Source organism: Balaenoptera musculus, chromosome 18, assembly GCF_009873245.2.
Source record: "Balaenoptera musculus isolate JJ_BM4_2016_0621 chromosome 18, mBalMus1.pri.v3, whole genome shotgun sequence".
NCBI lineage: Eukaryota > Metazoa > Chordata > Mammalia > Artiodactyla > Balaenopteridae > Balaenoptera > Balaenoptera musculus.
In genome coordinates, this window is record NC_045802.1 from 13,200,173 (window position 1) to 13,213,849 (window position 13,677).

General features: G+C 36.3%; 1 long non-coding RNA gene across 1 annotated transcript in view; it reads left to right on the top strand.

Moving 5' to 3' along the window:
- The window catches only part of LOC118884100, a 403,163-nt gene that overhangs the window by 172,155 nt on the left and 217,331 nt on the right, over positions 1-13,677 (top strand). Inside the window, exon 3 of the long non-coding RNA XR_005017184.1 lies at positions 13,122-13,165. This is a non-coding gene — a long non-coding RNA (uncharacterized LOC118884100). The remainder of the gene's footprint in view (positions 1-13,121; positions 13,166-13,677) is intronic.

Consider the following 13,677-nt stretch of genomic DNA (forward strand, 5'->3'; position numbering starts at 1 on the left):
TGCACCATTCTGTCTTCCAGGTCACTTAACTGTTCTTCTACCTCAGTTATTCTGCTATTGATTCCTTCTAGTGTATTTTTCATTTCAGCTATTGTATTGTTCATCTCTGTTTGTTTTTTAATTCTTTTTTAAAACATTTTTAAAATGTTTTTTAAACATTTCTTGCATCTCCTCGACCTTTGCCTCCATTCTTTTTCCGAGGTCCTGAATCATCTTCACTATCATTATTCCGAATTCTTTTTCTGGAAGGTTGCCTATCTCCACTTCATTTAATTGTTTTCCTGGGGTTTTATCTTGTTCCTTATTCTGGTACAAGTCCTCTGCCTTTTCATTTTGTCTCTCTTTCTGTGAATGTGGTTTTCGTTCCACAGGCTGCAGGATTGTAGTTCTTTTTGCTTCTGCTGTCTGCCCTCTGGTCCACCCCACAGATTTTGATGGCAGTTTCCTAGGTCACATCAGGCCTCTTGTCCAGTTCAGAGGGTTCTGATGGATCCTGACTGCATTTGAAACTTTTAGGTGTTTGACCTAGCCATCCCCATATGATTCAGGCTACATATTCCAGACCCTACAAGACCATATTTATTTTCTGTTTAGGTTCCTTAAGCACATTGCATTTGCTCTGGATTTTCCGCCCAAGCTATACATCAATGGCCCAATCATGGGGCATGTGATTGACTCTCCATGCTCCATAAAATTCCCAAGCCACGTGGTGGAACATTTTAATGCATAATTAAAGGATGGGCTTAAATGGCTGGTGGGTGGGGACAAGATAACCCCTGCCTGGATCACACATTTCAGGCAAGCAGTTCGGGGTCTCAGTGTTGTGATTTCTATAAAAGGTACTTCTCATTTGCATTGCCTGTTTGACCACCCATTTCCTTCAATTGTGTACCTTTGTTTTGTAATTTGACACCTCACTCTCTATGGGGGACCCTATAAAGGCCTTTCACCCTGTTCATCTCTTTCCTGAAGGGATCACGTTGGCTATTAAGCAACAAAGGATGGAAGGCAGTGACTTCCTTCTTCGTTTACTCTACAGGTGCAGAGAATGTTGTTTGGTTTTTGCTTTTTCCAATAAGTACTTAAAAAATAATGACCATCAATTTGAGGTGTTGAGTTCAACATTTTCTTTAATGTACCTTTGCTTTTTGCTCTGCATAGCCCAATGAGATGGATATCTGTATATAAAATAGAAATTTTTACTGAACCACAAGGAAATCCAAGCCAGAAGATTTGGGTTCACTACCCTGGTGGTTGGATTAAGGGTGCTATCCTTGTCTATGGTACTGGACAGATTGCCAACATCACAGTTAATGGGGAGGAGTCCCCCCAACTGGTAGGACTTGCACTTCTTGGGATCCAAGATATCCCAGATATGGTAGAGGGAGGGGAAGGGGATAGGTATGTCACCTGTCTTTGCTGTCTCTCACAGGGGAGATTGTGTGGCTCCTGCTTCACCAGATTCACTGATATGTCTGTCACAGGCAGTTGCTGCTGTTCTGAATTTGATGAACCCTTGGATATGTTACCTACCACTCAATCTTACAGATAAACATCTGATTGCTGTGCTACTCAGTACAACAAATGGACCTTTCTCTATCTATGGAACATTCTGATACCTCAAGTACCCAACTGTTAATTTAGACCTGATGCATTGCTGTAATTAGACTCTGACACAGCAAGCGTGAAATGCTTCCCTAAATGTCAACTTGCTCCTGTCAAAGATGGAGGCGACTGGGACATCTGTAGGAGGGGGTGCAGGATCCACTGTTAGGGCTATTTTGGCCATGATGATGATGGCTTTCTCCTCCTCTACACTTATCCCCACCATTACTCAGGGGCATTGGCAGGTAGTATTACTGACTCTGTTTCTGTGTACCCTCTGGGTGGTTATTCCCACTGTCCAGGTCACCCTATTAGAAAAGGTTTGCACAACCTGTCCTTGGTTTTGCTGATTTTATCTATTGTTTTTCCACTCCCAATTTCATCTATTTCCACTCTTGTCTTTATTATTTCCTTCCTTCTGCTTGCTTTGAATTTAGTTTGCTCTGCTTTTTATAGTTTCCTGAGGCAAAAAGTTAAGCTATTGATGTAAGATCTTTTAAATTTATTATAATGAGATCTCTATTTTTAAATATAATATTTTTAAAGCTATACATTTCTCTTTATATACTGTTTTAGCTGCATCCCATAAGTTTGGTACATTGTGTTTTTGTTTTCATTTATCTTAAATTATCTTCTAATTTTAAATCAGAGTTTTTATTTTTCTTTGTGATTCTTTTTCTTGTAATTTCTTCTTTAACCCATTGATTAATTAGCAGTATGTTGCTTAATTTCTACATATTTGTAAATTTCCCAAATTTCTTCCTATTATTGATTTCTAATTCCATTCTATTGTGACTGGAGAACATACTTTGTATAATTTTAATCCTTTTAAACTTATTAAGACTCTTGTATGTCCTAGAATAAGGAATATCCTAGAGAATGTTTTGTGTGCACTTGAGAAGAATATGTATTCCTTAGTTTTTGGATGGAGTGTTCTGTAGATGTTTGTTAGGTCTAATTGGCTTATAGTGTTATTTAAGGATACTATTTCCTTATTGATCTTCTGTCTAATTCTATCCATTATTGAAGTTGTGCATTGAGGTCTCCAGCTATTATTGTTGAATTATCTATTTTTTCCCTTTAATTCCATTGTGTATTTGAAGGGCTGTATTGTTAGACACATATATGTGTATGTCTTTCTGATGGATTGATTTTTTTAATGTTATTAGAAAACATCCTTTACCATGAATAACAATTTTTGTCTTAAAGTCCATTTTATGGACTTTGTGAGTATAACCATTCCTTTTCTGTTTTGGTTACTGTCACATGGTTTACTTTTCCTATCCTTTTACTCTCAATGTGTTTGTGTCTTTAAATTATGTCTCTTATGGCCTACATATAGTTGGATCATGCATTTTTATTCATTTGTCAGTCTCTGCTTTTGATTTGAGTGTTTAAGCCATTTACATTTAATGCAATTACTGATAAGGTTTACACCAGCTATTTTGCCATTTGGTTTTTTTATATGTCTATGTCTTTGTTTCTTTATTCCTCCATTAATGTCTTCTTTTGTATTATATAGATATTTTCTATTGTATCATTTTAATTTTCTTATCATTTTTTCTGCTATTACTTCTTGCCCCCAGGGATGACAATTAACATCTTAATTTATATCTATCTAGTTTGGAGTAATACTAACTTAATTTCAATAGTATACAAAAACTTTGATCTTGTATAGCTCCATTTTCTCCCCCACTTCTTTGTGTTATTATTATCATAAAATCACACCTCTAAACATTACATGTCCATTAATACAGTTTTTTTATTGCTCTATGCAGTTGTCTTTTAAATATAGGAGAAGAAAAGAACTGCAAATGAAAAATACATTTATACTGTGTGTTATATTTACTTATGTAGTAAAATTTGCTAGGGTTCTTTTTTTTTTAACATCTTTATTGGAGTGTAATTGCTTTACATTGTTGTGTTAGTTTCTGCTGTATAACAAGGTGAATCAGCTACACATATATATATATATATATATCCCCATATCCCCTCCCTCTTACTTCTCCCTCCCACCCACCCTATCCCACCCCTCTAGGTGGTCACAAAACACCGAGCTGATCTCCCTGTGCTATGAGGCTGCTTCCCACTAGCTATCTATTTTACATTTGGTAGTGTATATATGTCAATGCCACTCTCTCACTTCATCCCATTTGCTAGGTTTTTTTACTTTTTTGTGTAGATTCCTGTTTCTAGTGTCCTTTCATCTCAACCAGAAGGACTTCCTTTACTGTTTCTTATAGGACTACAAATTCTCTCAGATTTTGTTAGTGTGGGACTGTCTTAAGCTTTTCTTTGTTTTGAAAGGATCATTTTGCTGGATATTACATTCTTGGTTAGAAGTGTTTTTCTTTCAGCACTTTGAAAATGCCATCTCACTGCCACCTAGCTTCCATCATTTCTGATGAGCAATCAGCTGTAATTCTTATTAAATATTTCTTGTAAGTGATGAGTCACCACTCTTGCTGCTTTGAAAGTTCTCTCTTTGTCTTTGTCTTTTGATAGCTTGATTATGATGTATCTACTATGGTTTTCTTTGAGTTTATCCTACTTGTAGTTTGTTGAGGTATTTAGATATGCAGGTTAATTTTAGATGTGCAGGTTTGTCATCAAATTTGAGAAATTTCAGCCATTATTTCTTCAAATATTCTTTTTGTTCCTTTTTTTTTTTCCTTTTTTCTCCCTTTGGAACTCTTGTTACGCATAGTTGGTATGTTTGATGGTATTCCAGTAGCTTCTGAGGTCTTTTCATTATTCTTCATTTTTTATAATTTCTGCTCCTTACAGTGGATAAATCAGTTGGCCTGTCTTCATGTTCATTGATTCTTCTGCCAACTCAAATCCATTTTTGTGCTCTTCTAGTGAATTTTTCAGTTCAATATTGTACTTTTCAATTCCAGAATTTCTCTACAGTTCTTTAATATTTTATATATTTTTATTGTTATTATATATTTAGTGAGATATTATTTCTCATACTTTCACTTAACTCTTTAGGCATAATTTCCTTTATTTATCTGTAATAGTTGATTTAAAGTTTTTGTCTGGTAAATCTAAAACCTGGGCTTCCTAAGAGATGGTTTGTATTGACTGTTTTTCCTGTGTATGTGTCATATTTAGCTATTTATTGCATGTCTCATAATTCTTTTTTGCTGAAAACTGAACATTTTAAATAACATAATGACATAACTCTAGAGCTCACATCCCCCCTTTAGGGTTTGTTGTTATTAATATTTATTGTTGTAGCTGTTGCTACTGCCTGTTTACTTGTTTAGTGACTTTCCTGAACAAATTCTATGAAGTCTCTATTCTTTGTCATGCATGGCCACTGAGGCCTCTACTCGGTTAGCTTTGTAGTCAGTTATGATTGGATAGAGATATCCTTAAATGCCCTGAAACAGTACATCTCCTCTCCTTTGTTGAAAGGCTTTGTGTGCAAGTTGGGGGCATGCCTTCAGTGTTCCAGTAGTTTACAACCTTGTCTTAGCTTTTATTTCCTGCTTGTGCAGAGACTCAAGGTCAACCTGGGGTGAGAGTTTTCAGATATTTCCTGGCCATGCTCACAGCTCTGCTGTTCTCTGTTCTTTTACGTGATGGTCAGTCAAGTGTGGCCATAATGGGGACACAAGAAAGTCTCAGGAAAACAAAATTTATTGTACTCACAAGTTCTATAAACAGGAAGCATGGAACGCCACACAGGATCATGTGAGGAATACCAGGTTTTGGTCAGGAGACAGAATTCAGAAGTGAGGGGAAAGTCTAGGTCAGAGCCTTTATTGGGGTTTTCTATGGAAAGGCAAGACAGGCCAGGGTAAATAGCCTAGGATTGAGTAGTTTAAATAACTCCAGTGAATTTTGGCCTATAGAGATGGTCTCTTGCTGCCAGTACCTGGCCCTGGGATGATTAAGGCCTCCTTGAGCTGCACATGCCAGATAGAGGATATATAGGTCTGGACTGGTTAGTTTGCACATCAAAGGCATGCTCCCTCCCAATCCTTTACTATATCCAAGAATTGGCTAGTCCCAGGAGGAGCAGTCTCTCCCCAGACAGAAAGATTCTTACAATGTCAAAACATCATAATATACAGAAAATTAAAAATATAAAAAATACACCTGCATATTCATGTGGCCTTCTAAATTCCCAGATAATGTCAGACCTTTTCACAGCCTACTATAGATATCTTATTCCCCATTTTTTTCTTTTAATTTTTTTGGTCAGCCCCTCATTTGCCCTATTTTCCCTACCTTAGTCAACCGTGATATTAAACAATTGCTGCTGATTGTTGTCAATAAATGCCCTGGGGAAAGCCTATTTACAGTCAGTAAGCTCTGAGTTATACCAAATAAAGATGAGTCCCGCAAGTGAGGGCTTCTAGGGAGCTAATGACCAGGTCAAATAGTAACAAATCTCTAGGAATAGGGATTTTTAAAAGAAGATCCAAACCTATTTTTCCCCCTCCAGTGCCTGCTAGGTTTATGGTTTTCACAGCTACTATAATTGTGAGTCTGTTGGTTTTTATGGCTACTGTGAAAATAGGGAGAGGAGAATGGGAATAGTGTGAGTTAAAATGCTAAAAAGCCTACTGTTCCTCCTGATATTCAGTGTTTTTCCTTGAATAAATTCTTCTCGTATTGTTGCAAGCTTTCAGTTAATTTCCAGAGTTCTGAAAATGTTGATTTTAAAAAATGTTGACAATGTTCTTATTACTTTTATAGAAGAGCAGATTTTTTGAGATCCTTACTCTGTCATTTGGGAAGTGCTCTTCACCAGACTTTTTTTTTTTTTTTTAATAGTCTGGATGTGTTATTTTTAGAGCTATCACATCTTTCAGATGATTAAATTGATATAAGGAAAACAATATGGCCTTTTTTTTTTCAGTTTACATATTGTTTACATACTGTTGAATTAACCATTTCCAGGAATTACTCTGAACTTTATGATAACATACATTGAGTTTGAGATATTAAAATTGATCGGCCCTTGGTCACAAAGTAACAGACATGAGATAATTTTTCACTATTTCTGTGCAACATGCATAGCTTCTCATCAATCTCTGCTACTAAAGATGAAAAATGGCCAGCCCCATAAAGCAGTTCTCCTTTATTCTTCAATGAGAGATGGACCCCCCCTTCCAATACAACCTTCCCCCATTTCCTCTTCCTAGGTAATATGTATTTACCAGCCTTCCAGAGATAATTGCTTTAGTTTTCCAGCTCAAACGAGGGACTTGAAAAGTGAATATATCAAGTAAGGTAGATAAAAAGGTAGGAAGTGCCAAGAAAAGTAAGTGGGGCAAAAAATATTGAGATAATTTAGATTTCTGCGGTATCTCTCAAATTATTCAGATCATTGCTTATTCCACTTATGTTTAAGGCTAAGTCTATGTAAAATCTCTCTCTCTCTTAACCAAGGGTATAACTTGGTCTTTCCAAATAGAAAAGTAGAAATACTTCTGAAAATGAATCAATCAAAATTTGAAATTATTGTGTTAGCTGAGTTTAAATGAAAACTTCTCTAGAAAACCCCATCATGGAATTGCCAATGAAAGCAGCAGGAGGTGCCAAGCTGTTTGAGAGGACCTCAGGCATATTTAGACTTATTTGGCATTGGTATTTGTTTCTAATCAGTCTGGGAAGTGGTGTAGTGGAAAATAAATCTGAGAGGAAGTGTTCCAGAATAACCAAGGGAGACTCTGGGAACAATCAAAGCAGGCTAAGCTGCATAGTTTCTGATATACCTTCAGGACACTCTGTACTCCTTCTCTGAGCTATCACTTAACAAATGAGGGGAACTGTTTTCTTCCACTTCAGATTTTATGTTGGTTTGGAGATAGATTATCTCCACCAGCATTTAAAATGCCTCATGTGCAAAAGCTGCAAGAGAGTGGTTATCACTGGGTTATTGTGTATCTGTGCATTGTCAAGGGGAAATTTCCCTAACTGTAGTAGAAGTTCCAAGGCTTGGGTTTGATGAAGAATATATGAACAATGATTTGAAGGGGGAATGAAGACCATTTACCAATATACTAGTCATGTGGCTGTTGATCCTTTAAATTTTTCCCAGAAAAGATGCTTTTAATATTTTAAAAAATCATTTAAAATTGCTTTTAGAAGAACTGTTAAGATATCAGGTAGATTAATTTACCTAATAGTATCATTCAAAATTGCATAGGTTTTTTAGTTTTGTCCCAAAAATATAGATTTAAAAAGCTATAATTGTTTTGATATCTATGTACTGATACTGTCTGCTGTGTAGCAGAATGAAATGAGTCTGGGTCACACTTGGTTGAAAATATCATTCTATTTCTTCTTTACCATGACTCTTTGAACAAGTTATTTAACCTTCTGAATCTTAATTTCTCTTCTTTTAATGTGTCTGTTTTAAGGACTAAATTATATTAAATGAAAGTATTAGTATTAGTTTAGTTCTTGACATACAGTGGGCACTTTATAAAAGTTATTTTGAATCTGAATCTAATCTCTATCACTCTTCCCTCCTCATCTCCATGGACTATCTAAATGGCAAGTGGAAATCTTTTTCTAAATCATCTTTGTAATAGCAGGATTATTAAATGGCCTTATTTACCACCAATTTTGTTTAGGAAGCACACTTCTTCCTCCAGCCCTTTGAAAAAGTAAGAAGAGTAGAAATGCGCATATATCCAACCTATACTAAGTTTTGGGAGTTAAGAAGACAGATATTTATTGGCATCTAACTCATATTGTTGGCACATGCCTAGACCAGACCATGGTAGATTGTTCCATAAATATTCTGCTTATGACTGGCTCAGCTTCAGGCTCCTTGTACATTGCCGATGGGGGAGGAACATTCTTTCTACAAGCCCCAGCTTTCCATGTGGGAGAATTTCTATGACAGTAAAACCGGTGTTTTATTGCACCCTCTAGTGAGATATCCCTGGGTGTTTTATCCCATCCTCTCCCGCAGTGCTCCCAAAGTGACTGGTGACTTTGGAAAGAGGAATTTTGCATATATAGCCTAATTATGTCCTTTTCTATGGATTTTCCTACAGAGAGCACACATTCTGTCATGCACTTCCATTCCAGACTCTACCCCTGTTGAGGAGGTTTACCGCCTTCAGCACTGCCTGTGACTGTTTAATTTGGGAATCCAGTATTAGGAAGCTCATGATTACTGAACACCTAAGCCACATTCCCTAACCATTAATAATGAAATGGGTATTTTTTTTCCTCCTGCCTAAGTCCTGCTTCTATCTCTCAATTATTTCTGAAGTTGGAAGAGGAAAAGATGATTTCATTTATTAGCTTTCTAAAACCCCAGTATACATTTAATCACATATCTGCCCATGTGCTAGCCTCTATATGTATAATGGTGGATTTCAGACTATCACCCTCAATCTATCTCTGTTATTTCCATATATTTCCAAGACGTTGCCTCAGAACGTCCATACTCTAGATGTAGCTGTCACTTGGTACCCAGTCTTTGTATTCTTATGTTCTAGCTCCTATGTATATAGAATTGCTCCCTGAGAAGGCTCATTATTGCCACTTTATGTTATGAGGACACTAGTTTACTCCAGGAAAAATATCTTCAGATGTGTCTCAAGCTGCAGTCCTTGAGTTGCCAACATGTCATAGGATTCCAGGCAGCAGTGGGAAGAATGGCTTCTTCCTCAATTCCATGCCTCAACTTTTGAAAAATTTAAGTCCCAGAGAACCTCTTCTTGGGTCCGATATCTTACAGAATCTTTCATGTCAAAGAGTTTAATCATTTTTGAACCCCACTTCACTAATCGTAGGGTCTTAAACATAAAACAAGAGTTCTACTGGGAACAGACATCATAGTACCCCTGCCACCTTCTCCTTTCTTAGTATTAGACTCGAACCACAAGCTCCTTTCTCATCTTCTACTTACAAATCAGAAGCGCCTATGTATATCACTTACTGCATATATGTACCTTGGGTGTGGGTGTTAGAGTGAGGGTTGATGAATGATACAACACATGAACTCCAATTTAGCCTATGGAGTTAAACCATAGATTACGTATTTTACTTGTTACTTCTTTCCAGTGTTCCCACTAAACACTATTGGATGTCTGCTACTATTTTTGAAGACAAGTTGTATATGTCTGTATCTCTATAACCTGATATATATTTTTTTAAATGTATACAAAGAGGCACAATATGTCAGTAGTTTGATTTTCTATATTTACCATTTCTTAGCCAAGTGAATTTTGGTCAAAATTATTCTGTAAAAATAATAATATTCGTTCCATTAATAGGTAAGTAGAGAGCCACAAAACACATTCTTGCTCTCCTGGTTAGGTGCAGGTGTCTGGAGGCATCCCAAGCCTCAGGTTTTGCAATCCAAAAAGGATCAGAGACCTAAAATTGCCCCCCTTTTTTCCCTTTGACAAACTTCCTTTAATTCATGAAATTGGTTTCTTGTGAGTCTGAGAACTTGCTTTAAGGTGGGATGTGTATGCACCCAGGAGTGAGAATGAGAGACATGAGCAGAGCAATGAAGAGACAGCATGACCTAAATGTCTGGAAAGTAATTTCTAATCCTTGAGTTTCTCATTGGCATGAAAAATAGTTAAAATGACTATTATAGATTAGCCCTTCCCCAACTATTGGCTACATACAAATAAAGTAGTTTTCAAGTAAAATTAAAAACACAAGAGAAAAAAGTCTCATCCTAAAGTATACCCACATTTTCCAATAGATTTAAAAATGACAACTAAAAGTATTCTGCAATTATTTGCATATTTTACATTGGAAATATGATGGAAAATGCAGTTGCTGGAAAACAAAATAAGGTGCAGAAATATGTTCTTTACCATGGATAAGTATTTATTTAGCCTTCTCTCTCCCTCTCTCTCCTTCTCTTTCTCTCTCACACTTTTTTTTGGCCTGGAATTTCAGTAGGGACAGTGAAAAGCTTATGGAAATGGAAGTCAGAATATCTCCAGTAATTGAGAGGGACGAAAGGGCAGACACAAGTTGATAAATAGATTTTGAGGGATTCTCCAGTAAGGTATCACAAACCAAGTTAAAAGTATATCAACACACAATTGGTTTTATTACAGCTGGTGTTTGAACTAGTAAATATTAATTAAGCCCCTGTTATGAGCAAGCTATTTTACTGAGCACTATGGTAGACAGAAAGATGTTAAAACGCAGTCAATGTCTGTAAGGTCATAATCTAGAACAGTCGTTTATAAACCTTTGAATAAAGATAAGCATATAGGTTGTATTCTATTATACTATAGATGTATAAGAGTTATTTCAAAGTAGCACATTAGCAATTGACAAATAAATAGTAAAAGTAGCAAATGCTTAAGAGAAGATATAAGGAAAAAAGATACCACTGCCTTCTGTAGTGAGTTAAGATAATTCTAATAATATCCACCATTACTCAGTACTTACCATGTGCCAGGCAATGTTCTAAGGACTTCACATGTGTTAACTCATTTTATTCATATGATAACCCTATGAGGTGGAAGTAATTACTATCATTCCATTTTGCACCTGAAGAAATTGAGGCCAGAGAGGTTGAGTAATTTGCCTAAGGCAGTGGAGGAGACAGAATTTCAACTCCGCTGTCTACCTCCAGAGACCATGTCCTTACTTACTGCTCAGGACTCTGTATGAAGGGTTTTAGTTGCTGATCCTTCAAATTCATGTGACCTGGATACACACAAGCAGTTTACTTCTAAAACAACTACGAATATGAAATGCATAGGACAAATCATACATTATCTAAATTAGTTTTAAATGTACATTTTTGAAAAAAATCAGTGGCCAGCCAAGGTCATTTGGTCATTTATGACTATTGCCCATTCCTTTAGTCTCTATATTTAAGAGCTTCTGCGGGGGGTGGGGGGGATATACTTGGGTAATCTCTTGGGGTTGGATGGTGAGATCTTAGGAACAGCTCAACAACACAAGACAACCACTAAATTGTTAAACTTGAGCCAGGAAGGAACATTTTACATTTCTTGAGGTGGATGGGAAAGAAAATGAGAAGGAAGAGGAAGTCAGTGAGAAGCACGGGCAGTTAGTGGGAAGATGAGAGGCTGGGAGAATAGATGAGGTGCCAGCTAGAGAAGGGACCAAGATAGGACCCCTAAATCCCATTCTTGTCAGAGAAATTTTGAAAAAGTATATCTGAAAGATGAATTGTAAAATTGGAGCTATGCCACACCCTTCTAGTCTTCTGAAATCTTTAATAAAACCTCCATTGCTCACACTTACCTGTGTATGATTTTTTAAAAGAAGGTAATATTTGTTTTAATTCTTTTGAAACCAGTAAAGTGTATGAGTTCACAATTTGGCTGACACAGTGAGACACCGAGACAGTGCATGTGGAAGCAGATAGAAGATGAAGGCAGAAGGGGATCGTGGGAACCTTTAACACTCCCACAAGTTGTGGGGCTGTGAGTTACAAGCAGCTTTAACTTAGAGCCATCCTTACTACAACTGCATATGTGGTGTTTTGTCCCAGATTTTTTTTTTCTGTAGTGCCAGTCAAAACCCCTGCTTTAGCGTGGTTCTGAAAGAGCTAACACTAAAGTCGTTCTCATTTTTTAGTGAATTCCTTAAAGGTTGAAACGATCACTTTCCTGTCTCAGTTCTCCTTTATCAAAAAATTTCTCACAATTCTAGTCAGAATCGCCAAGCATCTTTTCAGGCTCCATTAGCATCTCTCTTCCTTTTAAATTCTGTATCTTTTTTTTGCATCTCACCCAACAAAAGGGAGTCCTAAGCAGCCTCATCTCTTTCTCTCAGATATGGTTAAGAGGCAAAAGCTTGTGCTGGGGCTCGAAGGCTTAGATTCAGGTTTTGGCTTCAGTTTCTACGTCTACAAAGTAGTGATCCGAGCTCTGCTCTGGTGAGGATTAAAAAAAATAGTGGGTAGCACTTTGTAAACTGTAAGTAGCTATAAAAATTTAGATATTATCTTAAAAGAAAAAGATAAATATTTTAGTCAAAACATTTTCTGGATTGGACAAAATAACCCATCTCTTTTCCCTCATAAACATTTTGGCATTGGAAAATGGATACTGGGGGAAATCTTATCTCCTTGGTGAGTGAATTGACCTGGGCTTCAGTCTTTCACCCTTCTTTGAAGAAGGGTCAGAATCTTTAAATTTTTACTGAGGTGACTGAAAAAGTAAGTTGCAAAGTGGGGTGATGTGGAGTTCTGAGGAAGCATGAGGAAGCACAGCAGAAGACAACTGACGTTTGTTAAGAGTTAACAGCTTACACTAATTTTTGATTCTTTCTTTATTCTTTGCCCAATAAGATGTGATTTTATTTAAATGGATGTGAAAAGATTTATTTGGAAAAACTATGTTGTTCTAGTTGTAAGAATTTATGTGTCAGGAAATATTTATCCTTTTGGAAATTGGGTGTTAACAGCCATTGTTAGTCATAGAAATATTAGTGCGTGTAATATAATTAATCTGATTTATATATCTGCACAGTTCTTTGAAATTCACAGAATTTTAAAAATAAATCTTTCTTTTCACATTTAGAAATCTTCTGACATCTTCAACTGCTCTGTGAAATCTACTATGCTGTAAGTAAAGTGATTTTTCATCTTTTGGGGAGAGAATGTCTTGTTCTGCATTTGTCACATATATGCATCATCATGCCTTCCAGTTTTAGACCAAATGGATAAATGTCACATATTTTAAAGTAAATATGCAAACAACTTTCAATTATTTGTTTTCTTTCTTCATGAAAATTTTCTTATTGGAGGCATAATTTCAGAGGTGCTTCCATAGCACCTTTTAAAGTTTTTAGAATAAATTAACAAAGTAGATGTAACGATCATATGAATAAATATTCGATACTTTGGGGTATGAATAGTGTACTTGTCAGGATGTAGGATGTATAGAAGCACTGTTCCTAACTAGTGAATTTGCAATTGAGGAATAAGAACGTTGAAGGGAGATGGCAAAATCTGGTAGGATACATTTGTGGTTTAAATAAAGTTTTCTTTAAAAAGTTTTTTCACTTTGTAGAGATGTGAAAAGAAGGTTTCTTCTCTCCTAGCATAAAAGGGAAAATATTTAGACACATGGGTCC